Source organism: Macaca fascicularis, chromosome 1 (assembly GCF_037993035.2).
Source record: "Macaca fascicularis isolate 582-1 chromosome 1, T2T-MFA8v1.1".
Classification (NCBI taxonomy): domain Eukaryota; kingdom Metazoa; phylum Chordata; class Mammalia; order Primates; family Cercopithecidae; genus Macaca; species Macaca fascicularis.
Genome location: NC_088375.1, coordinates 61,573,627 through 61,589,182, shown reverse-complemented (window position 1 = coordinate 61,589,182; position 15,556 = coordinate 61,573,627).

Genomic DNA, 15,556 nt, shown 5'->3' with positions numbered 1-15,556 from the left:
CTGATTGTCCGATTCTCTCCTGCCCCCACATCTGAGGGGAATCACCACCTCAGAGGCAGCTGCACACGTTACCTGCCCCAGGCTGCAGGTGAGTGCCAGGTTTCCAGGCCCCGGCTGTGCCCCTCATCCTGCTCTCCTTTCCTTCCCCATGGGGCAAAATCCAATCAAACTGACAAACTAAAACAAAAAGTCGGTAGCTGAAATGATTCATCATAATAGCGGGGAAAAAACAAAACACTGGGAAATGGGGTGTTTTGTTTGTTTGTTTGTTTGTTTGTTTTTTTGAGGTGGAGTTTTGCTCTTGTTGCCCAGGCTAGAGTGCAATGGCGTGATCTTGACTCACTGCAACCTCTGCCTCCCTGGTTCAAGCGATTCTCCTGTCTCAGCCTCTAGAGTAGCTGGGATTACACGCATGCACCACCACACCCAGCTAATTTTGTATTTTTAGTAGAGACGGGGTTTCTCCATGCTGGTCAGGCTGGTCTCGAACTCCTGACCTTGGGTGATCTGCCCAACTCGGCCTCCCAAAGTGCTGGGATTACAGGCAGGAACCACCGCTCCCGGCTAAGCAGTGTATGTTTTAAATCCGATTGCTCTAGTGGTGTTGATGGTGTTGTTTTTTTCTGAGACAGGGTTTCACTCCTGTTGCCCAGGCTGGAGTGCAGGGGCATGCTCTTGCTCACTACAACCTCCACCTCCCAGGCTCAAGCCATTCTCCTGCCTCAGCCTCCCAAGTAGCTGGGACTACAGGCACACGCCACCATACATGGTTAATTTTTGTATTTTTAGTAGAAATGAGGTTTCAACATGTTAGCCAGGCTGGTCCAAACTACTGGGCTCGAGTGATCTGCCCACCTCGGCCTCCCAAAATTCTGGGATTACAGGTGTGAGCCACTACACCCAGCCTGCTCTAGTGTTTTAACCACTTTTCATGATTTTCTGGGGTCGGATGTTACATATGATTGTTACCAGACCCCAACGCTTACCCAAAGTTAGCCGTTGGGTTACGGGTTTCTGCGTTATAGTCCCTTCAGTGGTTGCCAGAAAGGTGTTACAGGAAAGGGGTCCTGATGCAGACCCCAAGAGAGGGTTCTTGGATCTTGCCCAAGGAAGTATTCAGGGTGAGTCCACAGAGTAAAGTGAAAGTAACTTTATTAGGAAAGTAAAGGAATAAAAGAATGTCTACTCTATAGACAGAGCAGCCTCAAGGGCTACTGGTTGCTCATTTTTACGGTTATTTCTTGATGATATGCTAAACGAGGGCTGGATTATTCGTGCCTCCCCTTTTTAGACCATATAGGGTAACTTCCTGTTGTAGCCATGGCGTTTGTAAACTGTCATGGTGCTAGTGGGAGTGTGGCAGTGAGGATGACCAGAGGTCACTCTCATGGCCATGTTGGTTTTGGTGGGTTTCAGCTGCCTTCTTTACTGCAACCTGTTTTATCAGCAAAGTCTTTATGTCCTATATCTTGTGCCAACCTCCTATCTCATTCTGTGACTTAGAATGCCTTAGCTGTATGGGAATGCAGCCCAATAGGTCTCAGCCTCATTTTACCCAGCCCCTATTCAAGATGGAGTTGCTCTGGTTCACAAGCCTCTGACAGAATTCTAAAGTGTTAAGACTGGTTTTTGGCCAGGCACTGTGGCTCACACCTGTAATCCCTGCAAGTTGGGAGGCTGAGGCAGGTGAATCACCTGAGGTCAGGAGTTTGAGACCAGCCTGACCAACATGGAGAAACCCCATCTCTACTAAAAATACAAAAAATTAGTTGGCCGTGGTGGCACATGACTGTAATCCCAGCTACTCAGGAGGCTGAAGTAGAAGAATTGCTTGAACCAGGGAGGCAGAGGTTGCAGTGAGCTGAGGTCATGCCATTGCACTCCAGCCTGGGCAACAAGAACAAAACTCTGCTCAAAAAAAAAAAAAAAATATATATATATATATATATGTGTGTGTATATATAAAATATATATTATATATATTTTTGAGGGGAGTTTTATATATATTATATATATATTTTATATATATATATTTTTTTCTTCTTTTTGAGAAGGTGTCTTGCTGTCTCGCCCAAGCTAGAGTGCAGTGGCGTGATCTTGGCTCACTGTAACTTCTGCCTCCCAGGTTCAAGTGATTCTTCTGCCTCAGCCTCCCGAGTAGCTGGGACTACGGGCGTGCACCACCACATTCGGCTAATTTTTGTATTTTTTTTTAGTAGAGACGGGGTTTTACCACATTGACCAGGCTGGTCTCCAACTCCTGACCTTGTCATACACCTGCCTCGACCTCCCAAAGTGTTGGGATTACAGGTGTGAGCTACGCGCCCGGCCTATTTATTTACTTTTTAAGACAGAGTCTTGCTCTTGTCGCCCAGGCCAGAGTGCAATGGCACAATCTTGGCTCACTGCAACCTCCATCTCCTGGGTTCAAGTGATTCTCCTGCCTCAACCTCCTGAGTAGCTGGGATTACAAGTACTCACCACCACGCCTGGCTAAATTTTTTATTTTTAGTAGAGACGGGGTTTTGCCATGTTGGCCAGGCTAGTCTCAAACTCCTGACCTCGTGATCCACCTGCCTTGGCCTCCCAGCTTGCTGGAATTACAGGCGTGAGCCACCGTGCCTGGCCTAGACTGTTATTTTTGTATGTGTTTTTTTTTTTGTTTTTTGTTTTTTTTGCGATGGAGTCTTGCTCTGTCAATCAGGCTGGAGTGCAATGGCGCGATCTCAGTTCACTGCAATCTCCATCTCCCAGATTCAAGTGATTCTCCTGCCTCAGCCTCCTAAGTAGCTGGGATTACAGTCAAGTGCCACCACACTCAGTTAATTTTGTATTTTTAGTAGAGATGGAGTTTCACCATGTTTGCCAGGCTGGTCTCAAACTCCCAACCTCAGGTGATCCGCCTGCTTCAGCCTCCCAAAGTGCTGGGATTACAGGTGTGAGCCACCGTGCCCGGCCCTAAACTGGTTTTATTTATTTATTTGTTTGAGACAGAGTCTCGTTGTGTCGCCCAGGCTAGAATGCTGTGGCATGATCTAGAATCCCTGCAAACTCCACTTTCCGGATTCCAGCGATTCTTCTTCTTCAGTCTCCTAAGTAGCTGGGATTACAGGCCATGCCACCATGCCCGGCTAATTTTTGTATTTTTTGTAGAGACAGGGTTTCGCCTTGTTGGCTAGGCTAGTCTTCAACTCCTGAGCTCAAGTGATCCAGCTGCCTAGGCCTCCCAAAGTGCTGGAATTACAGGCATGAGCCACAGTACTTGGCTTAAGATTGGTTTTAAATAGAAATAATTTATGTATCTAAGTCCACAAAGTCCCTTGGTGGGGATGGGGGAACTACATGTTATTTTCATGATGTTGCTAACACCAGAAACTTTGCAGAAGTTCTCTTTGTGAAGGCAGAAAGCACATGTTAAAAGCATCAACCTGAGTTCAAGTTCTAAATTACTTCCTGGCTGACCTTAGCAGTTCATTTAATCTTTTTGGGTGTTTCCTTGGTTGTAAAATGACAATAATACTACTACTTATGTAATGCTGTTGTGAGAATTAATTGGACCAACAACGAAAAATGCTTGGTGTAGGACTAGGCGTATTTAAGAGCTCATTCAATGGGGCTACTATTATGACACTAGCTCATTTCTTTATTCTTAATGGATCCCTTTGGCCTTTCTCTTTTTTTTTCTTGATGTTTACTTGCCTGCCTTTCAGGTGTTACTTTATGCTTTAAATACATATTGATGGGACATCTCCCACAGCATTGCACTAGGCATTGGATTTGTACATAAAACGGACAGTCCTTATGGCAAAGTGGCCAGTCTGGCATACTGCCGTCTTGCAGCTGCACACTGCATTCCAAGCAGACCCAGTTCATTGTCACTTTTGTATTCTGGGCCTTTACATGAGTTCCTTCTGTTTTCTTTTTTTTTTTTTTTTTGAGACGGAGTCTCGCTCTGTCGCCCAGGCTGGAGTGCTGTGGCCGGATCTCAGCTCACTGCAAGCTCCGCCTCCCGGGTTCCCGCCATTCTCCTGCCTCAGCCTCCGGAGTAGCTGGGACTACAGGCGCCCGCCATCTCGCCCGGCTAGTTTTTTGTATTTTTTTTTAGTAGAGACGGGGTTTCACCGTGTTAGCCAGGATGGTCTCGATCTCCTGACCTCGTGATCCGCCCGTCTCGGCCTCCCAAAGTGCTGGGATTACAGGCTTGAGCCACCGCGCCCGGCCGAGTTCCTTCTGTTTTCTTCCTTTCTTCCCTTCCCTTCCCTTCCCTTCCCTTCCCTTCCCTTCCCTCCCCTTCCCTTCCCTTCCCTCCCCTCCCCTCCCTCCCCTCCCCTCCCCCTCCCCTCCCCCTCCCCCCTCCCCCTCCCCCTCCCCCTCCCCTCTTCCCCCCTCCCCCCTCCCCCTCCCCCTCCCCCCTCCCCCCTCCCCCTCCCCCTCCCCCTCCCCCTTCCCCCTCCCCCTCCCTTCCTTTCTCTTTCTCTTCTCTTTCTCTTTCTCTTTCTCCCTTTCTTCCTTCCTTCCTTCCTCCTTCCTTTCTTTCTTTCTTTCTCTCTCTCTCTCTCTCTCTTCTTTCTTTCCTCTCTCTCTCTCTTTTTTTCAGAGTCTCACTGTGTCACCCAGGCTGGAGTGCAGTGGAGCAGTCACCACAGCCTCCTAAATAGCTAGGACTACAGGCATGCACCATCATGCCTGGCTAATTTTTGTATTTTTTTGGAGAGACAAGGTTTCGTCATGTTGCCCAGGTTGGTCTCGAACTCCTGGGCTCAAGCAATCTACCCACTTTGTTATTGGAAAGGAGTCCTGATCCAGACCCCAAGAGAGGGTTCTTGGATCTCACACAACAAAGTATTCAGGACAGGCCTGGCGCAGTGGCTCATGCCTATAATCCCAGCCCTTTGGGAGGCTGAGGCAGGCGGATCATTTGAGGTCAGGAGCTCCAGACCACTGTGGCCAACATGGTGAAACCCCATCTCTACCAAAAATACAAAGCTGGGTATAATGGCGTGTGCCTGTAATTCCCGCTACTTGGGAGGCTGAGGCAGGAGAATCACTTGAACCCAGGAGATGGAGACTGCAGTGAGCCTAGATAGCACCACTGCACTCCAGCCTGGGTAACAAGAGCAAAACTCTGTCTCAAGAAAAAAAAAAGGAAAGAAAAAAAGTATTCAGGGAGAGTCCATAGAGTAAAGTGAAAGTAAAGGAATAAAGAACGGCTACTCAATAGACAGAGCATCCCTGAGGGCTACTGGTTGCCCATTTTTATAATCATTTCTTGATTATATGCTAAACAAGGGGTGGATTATTCATGCCTCCCCTTTTAGACCATACAGCGTGACTTCCTGACATTGCCATGACATTGGTAAACTGTCGTGGCACTGGTGGGAGTATAGCAGTGAAGACGACCAGAGGTCACTCTTGTCACCATCTTGTTTTGGTGGGTTTTGGCCGGCTTCTTTACTGCAGCCTCTTTTATCAGCAAGATCTTTATGACGTGTGTCTGTTGCTGACCTCCTATCTCATCCTGTGACTTAGTGTCTTAACTGACTTGGAATGCAGCCCAATAGGTCTCAGCCTCATTTTACCCAGCTCCTATTCAAGATGGAGTTGCCCTGGTTCAAATGCTTCAGCCTCCCAAAGTGCTGGGGTTACAGGCATGAGCCACCACACCCCACTGAGTTCCTTAATTTAATTTAGTTAATTTTTTTTTTTTTTTGAGATGGAGTTTCACTCTTGTTGCCCAGGCTGGAGTGCAATGGCATTGTCTCAGCTCACCACAATCTCTGCCTACCAGGTTCAAGTGATTCTCCTGCCTCAGCCTCCCAAGTAGCTGGGATTACAGGCATGTGCCACCATGCCTGACTAATTTTTGTATTTTTAGTAGAGACGGGGTTTCTCCATGTTATTCAGGCTGGTCTCAAACTCCTGGCCACAGGTGTTCCACCCGCCTCGGTCTTCCAAAGTGCTGGGATTATAGGCGTGAGCCACCCCACCTGGCCCGTTAATTTTTTTTTTTTGAGACAGAGTCTCACTCTGTCACACAGGCTAGAATGCAGTGGCATGATCTCGGTTCAGTGCAACCTCTGCCTCTAGGGTTAAAGCAATTCTCATGCCTGAGCCTACCAAGTAGCTGGGATTGCAGGTGTGTGCCACCATACCCGGCTATATTTTTTGTATATTTTAGTAGAGACGGGGTTTCGCTATCTTGGCCAGGCTGGTCTCGAACTCCTGAATTAAAGTGATCTGCTCGCCTTGGCCTTCCAAAGTGTTGAGATTACAGGCATGAGCCACTGTGCTGGGCCTGAGTTCCTTCATTTTAACAGCAGCTTCTTTTTCTCGTGTAAAAGTCACACTTTATTTATTTATTTATTTATTTTTGAGACGGAGTCTCGCTCTGTCACCCAGGCTGGAGTGCAGTGGCCGGATCTCAGCTCACTGCAAGCTCCGCCTCCCGGGTTCACACCATTCTCCTGCCTCAGCCTCCCGAGTAGCTGGGACTACAGGCGCCCGCCACCTCGCCCGGCTAGTTTTTTGTATTTTTTAGTAGAGATGGGGTTTCACCGTGTTAACCAGGATGGTCTCGATCTCCCAACCTCGTGATCCGCCCATCTCGGCCTCCCAAAGTGCTGGGATTACAGGCTTGAGCCACCGCGCCCGGCCTAAAAGTCACACTTTAAAACTTTACACTGGCTGTTTCTCAGTTATGTGGCTGAGGTGTTTTGTTACTTTCTTCTTTGGACTCTTACTGCTTGAATTTTTACAAAGTTGTTTTTTTTTTTTTTTTTTTGTGACGGAGTTTCCCTCTTGCTGCCCAAGCTGGAATGCAATGGCATAATCTCGGCTCACCACAACCTCCGCCTCCTGGGTTAAAGTGATTCTCTTTCCTCAGTCTCCCGTGTAGCCGAGATTACAGGGATGTGCCACCATGCCCAGCTAATTTTGTCTTTTTAGTAGAGACAGGGTTTCTCCATGTTGGCCAGCCTGGTCTTGAACTCCTGACCTCAGGTGATTCGCCCACCTCCGCCTCCCAAAGTGCTGGGATTACAGGTGTGAGCCACTGCACCCAGCCGAGTGTCATTTTTATAGACAAAAACTATTGCACCTAGACAACATGGTAAGACCCTTGCCCTAAAAAAATTTTTTTTTTCTTTTTTTTTTTGAGATGGAGTCTTGCTGTGTCCCCCAGGCTGGAGTGCAGTGGCACAACCTCGGCTCACTGCAACTTCCGCCTCCTGGGTTCAAGCGATTCTCCTGCCTCAGCCCCCTGAGTAGCTGGGATTACAGGTGCACACCACCATGCCCAGCTAACTTTATTTATTTATTTTTTTAATATTTTTAGTAGAGATGGGGTTTCACCATGTTGACCAGGCTGGTCTTGAACTCCTGACCTTGTGATCTGCCCGCCTCGGCCTCCCAAAGTGCTGGGATTACAGGTGTGAGTCACCATGCTTGGCCTAAAAAATTTTTTTTTAAAATTTAGCCAGGCATGGTGACAAATATCTATAGTCTCAGCCACTGGGGAGGCTAAGGCAAGAGGTTTGTTCAAATCCAGGAGTTTGAGGCTGTGGTGAGCTATGATTGCACCACTGCACTCCAGCCTGGGTGACAGAGCAAGACTCTGTCTCTGAAACAACAACAAAAATAAACCAAAATTATTATTTAAAAAAAATGTGCCCCAAGTGCCACCAGCTCTGCGAGCCTTTCCCTTCTGAGACCTGGGTTTCCTCTTCTGTGCCCCCATTCCACTATGCATGAATCTTTGTGAAAGCATCTCTCAAGCCGCTGGGGTTATTTGTTGAAATGTTTGTCTCCCCAAGTAGCCTTTGAGAACCTGAGGGCAGCGGCTATGTTTTATTTATTGCATCTCTGGCATTTAGCACAGTGCCTGACCACAGGAGTTGATTGGGCCATCTGAAAAGGTCTCTTAGGTGCTTCTTGCTGCTGTGAATTTGGGACATAAGTGTGTGATGGTGTCAGAGGTGTTAGAACCACAGCCACTCCATCTTGAATAGGGGAGGGGTAAAATAAGGCTGAGACCTACTGGGCTACATTTTTAGGAGGTTAAGCCATTCTTAGTCACAGGATGAGATAGGAGGTCGGCACAAGATACAGGTCACAAAGACCTTGCTGATAAAACGGCATGTAGCTGGGCGCGGCGATTCACACCTGTAATCCCAGTACTTTGGGAGGCTGAGATGGGTAGATCATGAGGTCAGGAGATCGAGATCATCCTGGCTAACACGGTGAAACCCCGTCTATACTAAAAACACAAAAAAATTAGCTGGGTGTGGTGGTACGTGCCTGTAGTCCCAGCTACTCAAGAGGCTGAGGCAAGAGAATCGCTTGAACCTGGGAGGCGGAGGTCACAGTGAGCTGAGATCATGCCACTGCACTCCAGGCTGGCAACAGAGCGAGACTCCGTCTCAAAAAAGAAAACAAACAAATAAACAAAAAAAAACAACAACCAACAACAAAAAAAACACAAACAGCATGTGATAAAGAAGCCAGCCAAATCCCACCAAAACCAAGGTGGCAACATCTGGTCATCCTCACTGTTTATTATACACTAATTATAATTCATAAGCATGCTAAAAGACTCTCCTACAAGTGCCATGACAGTTTACAAATGCCATGGCAACATCAGACCCTATTTGGTTTAAAAAGGAGAGGAACCCTCAGTTCTGGGGATTGGCTACCCCTTTCCCAGAAAACTCATGAATAACCCACACCTTGTTTAGCACATAATCAAGAAATAATCATTTATTTATTTATTTATTTATTTATTTATTTATTTTTGCCCTACCAAAGTGTTAGCAGTAAGTAGCTTTTGAGGCCGGGCATGGTGGTCCATGCCTGTAATCCCAGCAATTTGGGAGGTCGAGGTGGGAGGATCACTTTGAGCCTGAGTTCAAGACCAGCCTGGGCAACATAGCAAGACCCTGCCTCTAAAAACAAAAAAACCTAGTAGCTTTTGTATTTCTGTGCTTCCTTTTTTTTTTTTTTTTTTTTTTGAGACCAAGTTTCGCTCTTGTTGCCCAAGCTGGAGTGCAATGGCATGATCTCAGCTCACTGCAGCCTTCTGCTTACTGGGTTCAAGTGATTCTCCTGCCTCAGCCTCCTGAGTAGCTGGGATTACCAGCATGAGCCACCATGCCTGGCTAATTTTTGCATTTTTAGTAGAGACGGGGTTTCACCATGTTATCCAGGATGGTCTCCATCTCCTGACCTTGTGATCCGCCTGCCTGGGCCTCCCAAAGTGCTGGGATTACAGGCATGAGCCACCACGCCTGGCATTTCTGTGCTTCCAAATGCCAAAATTGGGCCGGGCGTGGTAGCTCACGCCTGTAATCCCAGCACTGTGGGAAGCCGAGGCAGGTGGATCACAAGGTCAAGAGTTGGCGACTAGCCTGGCCAACATGGTGAAACCCTGTCTCTACCAAAAATACAAAAATTAGCTGGGCGTGGTGGTGCGTGCCTGTAGTCCCAGCTACTTGGGAGGCTGAGGCAGGAGAACTGCTTGAACCTGGGAGGCAGAGGTTGCAGTGAGCTGAGATCACGCCATTGCACTCCAGCCTGGGCAACAGAGCAAGACTCTGTCTTGAAAAAGAAAAAAAAAAAAAAGAACAAATGCCAAAATTGTCCTGTATGAAAGACAATCCCAATTAGGCTTTGTTTTTGGTTTGAGGGCTGGGACAACCATGGTACGAAGACACAGGAAGCCTTAATGGTGGCAACCCCCGCCCACCCTTCCTCATGTATTTGCATATATCCTGGAGGCCTCTCCAGTCCAGACAAGTCTGAAACAGAAAACAAAGGCAGCAAATGCCTCCTTTTGAAGTTAAAGTTGTGAGAGACTGGGGTTAGGAAAGAAAGATTTAGAAAAGTACAGAAATATGTCTCTGCTCCCTGTCTCCACTCTACCCGAGACCCTTGAGAAGAATGAGGAGTATGTATTTGCAAGCAGAGTGTGTGAGCAGACTCGGGGAAGTTTCTGTTCCCTTGCTTAGGCCAAACTCTAATGGAAGAGGTGGGTTGGTACTGCTAATGGGTAAGAGAACCCTTTTCCTTTTCTTTTTCATTTTTTTTTTTTGAGATGGAGTCTCACTTTTTTGCCCAGGCTAGAGTGCAGCGGTGCAATCTCAGCTCACTGCAACCTCCACCTCCCAGATTCCAGCGATTCTCCTGCCTCAGCCTCCCAAGGAGATGGGACAGGCATGTACCACCATGTCCGGCTAATTTTTGTACTTTAGGTAGAGACAGGGTTTCACCATGTTGGCCAGGCTGGTCTTGAAGTCCTGACCTCAGGTGATCCACCTGTTTCAGCCTCCCAAAGTGCTGAGATTACAGACGTGAGCCACCGCGCCCGGCCTGAGAACCCTTTTTTTTTTGAGATGGAGTTTCGCTGTTGTTGCCCAGGGTGGAGTGCAATGGCGCGATCTCGGCTCACCACAACCTTTGCCTCCTGGGTTCAGGTGATTCTCCTGCCTCAGCCTCCCATGTAGCTGGGATTACAAGCGCCTGCCACCAAGCCCGGCTAACTTTTGTATTTTTAGTAGAGATGGGGTTTCACCATCTTGGCCAGGCTGGCCTCGAACTCCCAATCTCAGGTGATCTGCCCTCCTCGGCCTCCCAAAGTGCTGGGATTACAGGTGTGAGCCGCTGCACTCAGCCTAGAACTCTTTTCTTAAGTCTGGTGCCCTGAGAGCAAAGCAGGCCTCTGCCTCCTTGTTCCTTCTGGGGTTCTCTATTTGGCAGCCTCCCCAGTGTCCCTTGAGACCTACCAGCTGCACAGCCACAAAGCAGAGGTAGCTGTGAGGCGGGTAGGGATGAGCAAATACCTGCAAACAGCCCCACACCGTCCCTTAGCCCAGAGGAAGTGAGTGCAAACAGCCCATTGTGAGTGAGCCAGCCTCTCTCTTTCAAGCGCATACACAGAAAGATTCTGACCCAGAGCTGTGCAGAAAGGGGGCACTCCTCAGCAGAGGGGACAGGGTAACTAGTCACATCAGGAATTAGATGAGGGCACAGCGTGTCTCCATGGAGGTGAGGAGGGTGGAGGGCCTGCCTGGGGACCAGGCAGTGAATGTGACAACAGGAGTGGGGAACCAGAACAGGGAAGGCACAGGTGAAGGCGTTCTTTTTGGTGCCCGTCTTGAGTGAGTAGAACCCGTCTTGAGTGAGTAGAACATTTTACTTACTAACCAGGGTGTTATTTATTTATTTATTTATTTATTTTTTTGAGATGGAGTCTCGCTCTGTTGCCCAGACTTGAGTGCAGTTGCGTGATCTCGGCTCACTGCAACTCCACCTCCTGGGTTTAAGTGATTCTCCCGCCTCAGCCTCCCGAGTAGCTGGGATTACAGGCACCTGCCACCATGCCCGGCTAATTTTTGTATTTTTAGTAGAGACGGGGTTTCACCATGTTGGCCAGGTGGGTCTCAAACTCCTGATCTCAGGTGATCCACCCACCTTGGCCTCCCAAAGTGCTGGGATTACAGGCATGAGCCACCGTGCCTGGCCCGCTCCCTGGTTCTTATCACCACTTGACATGCTATATATTTACTTGTTTCTTTAAATTTTAAAATTTAGTTTATTTTAATTTTTTAGCAATAGGGTCTCATTCTGTCACTCAGGCTGGAGTGCAGTGATGTGATCATAGCTCACTGCAGCCTCAAACTCCTGGGCTCAAGTGATCTTCCTGCCTCAGCCTCCTGAGTAGCTGGGACAGCAGGTACGCACCACCATGCCTGGCTTACTTGTTTGTTTCTCCTCCACAAGACTACATTCTAAGAGGTAAGGGACTTTATTTTGTTTATCTGCAGTGCCTGGCACCATCAATACTTGTTAAATGAGTGAGTGAGTAAATCAATATCCAAGGGAGAGGAGACAAGATGACAAACAATGACTAAAGAGAGACCCCTCACTGATCTTGGTGACTGCAGGATAGTTCAGTGCTAGATTTGATTTAGAAAAAAATAAGGAGGCTCGGTGTGGTGGCTCACACCTGTAATCCCAGCACTTTGGGAGGCTGAGGTGGGTAGATCAGCTGAGGTCAGGAGTTCAAGACCAGCCTGACCAACATAGTGAAACTCGTCTCTACTAAAAATACAAAAAAAAAAAAAAAAAAAAAAAAAAAAAAGAAAAGAAAAAAGAAAAAAATTAGCTGGGCTTGGTAGCCCACACCTGTAATCCCAGCTACTCGGGAGGCTGAGATAGGAGAATTGCTTAAACCTGGGAGGTGGAGGTTGCAGTGAGCCAAGATGGCGCCATTGCACTCCAGCCTGGGCAACAAGTGTGAAACACCATCTCAAAAAAAAAAAAAGGGGGCCGGGCACTGTGGCTCATGTTTGTAATTCCAGCACATTGGGAGGCCAAGGTGGGTGGACCACCTGAGGTCAGAAGTTCAAGACCAGCCTGACCAACATGGAGAAATTCCATCTCTGCTAAAAGTACAAAAATTAGCTGGGTGTGGAGGTGCATGCCTGTAATGCCAGTTACTCAGGAGGCTGAGGCAGGAGAATCATGTGAACCCGGGAGGCAGAGGTTGCAGTGAACCGGGACTGAGCCATTGCACTCCAGCCTGAGCAACAAGAGCGAACCTCCCCTCCCTAGGGGGGAAAAAAAAAGAAACATAGAAAAAGAAACATATTCGCACTTTAGGGGTGTGGATAAGTTTGTCTTTATTGCAGTTACAAGCGACTGAGCCTGATGTGAAGCCTGCCTGCACATGCCCGGTATGCAGTACGCGTTCAATACACACACAATAATGCTACATTCCAGGGAGATAAAGCAATGAAAGAGAAATTCCATGTAGACATTCTCCAGCGGTTATTAATGGCAATTAGATGTGAGAGCAAGAATGGAAAGAGTGTCAGAGTTGGAAAGACCCTTAGGTTCCCGAGCAAACGAGGTTCAGGGTCAGCATTACAACACAGGCCTTCTAGTTCCCAGACCAAGTTCTTTCCACCACGCCTTGGATGAGACATCTCACTTCTCCTCTCTAATTTTATGCCATTCCACTGCGTTAGATCTCTGCATTCCCAAAAAACTGCTCTTTCCATCATAAATTTCAAAGCAGAAGGTTATCATTCCACTGCAGAATCAGCTAGATAATAGTCTCAGTAGGCTAGACTACAGTCATTAAGATTTGCTGAATTTTACTTGTGCATGCATTGATAATTGTAATGGGAGATAATTTGAGACAGGATCCAAGTTAGGCTTGCTTGTTTGTTTAAACACAATTTGTTACATTACCACCCAACTTTGGACTATTTGTTTTGTTAATTAATATCATAGCATTTCAGAGTTGGCAGGGACCTTAAGGATGAACTAGGTCAGTATTTTTTGTTTTAGTTTTTTTGAAATGGGATCTTGTTCTGTTACCCTGGCTGGAGTGGCATCATCACAGCTCACTGCTGCCTCAACCTTCTGGGTTCAAGTGATCCTCCCACCTCAGCCTACTGAGTAGCTGGAACTATAGGTGTGCACCACCATGCTTGGCTAATTTTTTAAAATTAATTAATTTTTTTTGAGATGGAGTCTCACTTTGTAACCCAGGCTGGAGTTCAGTGGCATGATCTCAGCTCACTACAGGTTTTGCTTTCAGGTTCAAGCAATTCTCCTGCTCAACCTCCTGAGTAGCTGGGATTATAGGCATCCACCACCATGCCCGGCTAATTTTTATATTTTTAGCAGAGACGGGGTTTCACCATATTGGCCAGGGTGGTCTTGAACTCCTGACCTCAGGTGATCTGCCCACCTTGGCCTCCCAAAGTGCTGGGATTATAGGCGTGAGCCACAATGCCTGGCCAAAATTTTTAATAGAGATGAGATTTCACTATGTTGCCTAGGCTGGTCTCGAACTTCTGGCCTAAAGCCATGTTCCTGCTTTGACCTCTCAAAGTGCTGGGATGATAGGCCTGAGCCATTGCGCCCAGCTGGTCAGTGTTTTAAAGTCATCTTTTAAAAGCTACAGCTGACCTGGAAGCCAATAACATTTTTTTCTTTTCTTTCTTTTTTTTTTTTTTTTGAGATGGAGTCTCATTCTGTCTCCCAGGCTGGGGTGCAGTGATGCAATCTCAGCTCACTGCAACCTCTGCCTCCTGGGTTCAAGCAATCATCCAGCCTCAGCCTCCCAAGTAGCTGGGACTGCAGGCATGTGCCACCACGCCTGGCTAATTTTTTGTATTTTTAGTAGAGACAGGGTTCTGCCATGTTGGCCAGGCTGGTCTCGAACTCCTGACCTCAAGTGATCCACCCGCCTCGGCCTCCCAAAGAGCTGGGATTATAGGTGTGAGCCACCGCGCTTGGCCCAAAAACATTTTAAAAACGTGCTATTTTTGTTGAACGCCTGTCGACCCTAAATTATCTCTCAGGAGTTCCTTTCTGATCTTCAAAATGTAATTTGGAAATCACTAATGCACTTTAATGATCTCCTTGTACAGATGGGAAACCAAGCTGGTCAAGAAGCAGAGTTGAGGTCAGGGCATGTGTCTCCTGCCTTCCAATCAGCGGCACATCAGAATCTTACTCTTGATTTTGCCATTTTAGCTCCTCCATCAAAGAGTAAGCAGAAAAACATTCAAACCCCATTCCCTTTCCTACTTGGTCAGCAGCAGCAGCTCAATTCAAAAGGTTTGATAGAAAGACATAGGAATTTTTTTTGTTTTTTTGTTTTTGTTTTTTTTTTGAGACAGAGTCTTGCTGTGTCGCCCAGGCTGGAGTGCAGTGGCACGATCTCAGCTCACTGCAACCTCCACCTCCCGCATTCAACTGATTCTGCTGCCTCAGCCTCCTGAGTAGCTGGGATTACAGGCGCCCGTCACCAAGACTGGCTAATTTTTTGTATTTTTAGTAGATACGGGGTTTCTCCATGTTGCCCAGGCTGGTTTGGACCTTCTGAGCTCAGGCAATCTGCCTGCCTCTGCCTCCAAAATTGCTATGATTACAGGCGTGAGCCACTGCGCCCAGCAGGAATTCTCTTTTTTTTTTTTTTTGAGACAGGATCTATCTCTGTAACCTAGGCTGGAGTGCAGTTGTGCAATCTCAGCTTGCTGCAACCTCCGCCTCCTGGATTCAAGTGATCCTGTCACCTCAGCCTTCAGAGAAGTTGGGATTACAGGCATGAGCCATCATGCCCAGCTGATTTTTGTATTTTTAGTAGAGATGAGGTTTCACCATGTTGGCCAGACTGGTTTGATGCAGGAATTCTTTACTCAAACGGTTTTGGATGGTCATGGATATATTTGTTCTTCCTCTTAAGCATGGTTGAAGGCAATCTCTAGGTACCAGTTCAGCTCTTCCCAGCCGTACTCCCTCTTTCAAATGAGTTATCATATATACTTGCTTTAAATAGGCCAAGACATGAAGATCTGGAGTTATAAAACACAAATCAGTCTTTCTTTCTTTTTTTTTTTTTTTTTTTTTTTGAGACGGAGTCTCGCTGTGTCGCCCGGGCTGGAGTGCAGTGGCCGGATCTCAGCTCACTGCAAGCTCCGCCTCCGGGGTTTACGCCATTCTCCTGCCTCATCCTCCCGAGTAGCTGGGACTACAGGCGCCCGCC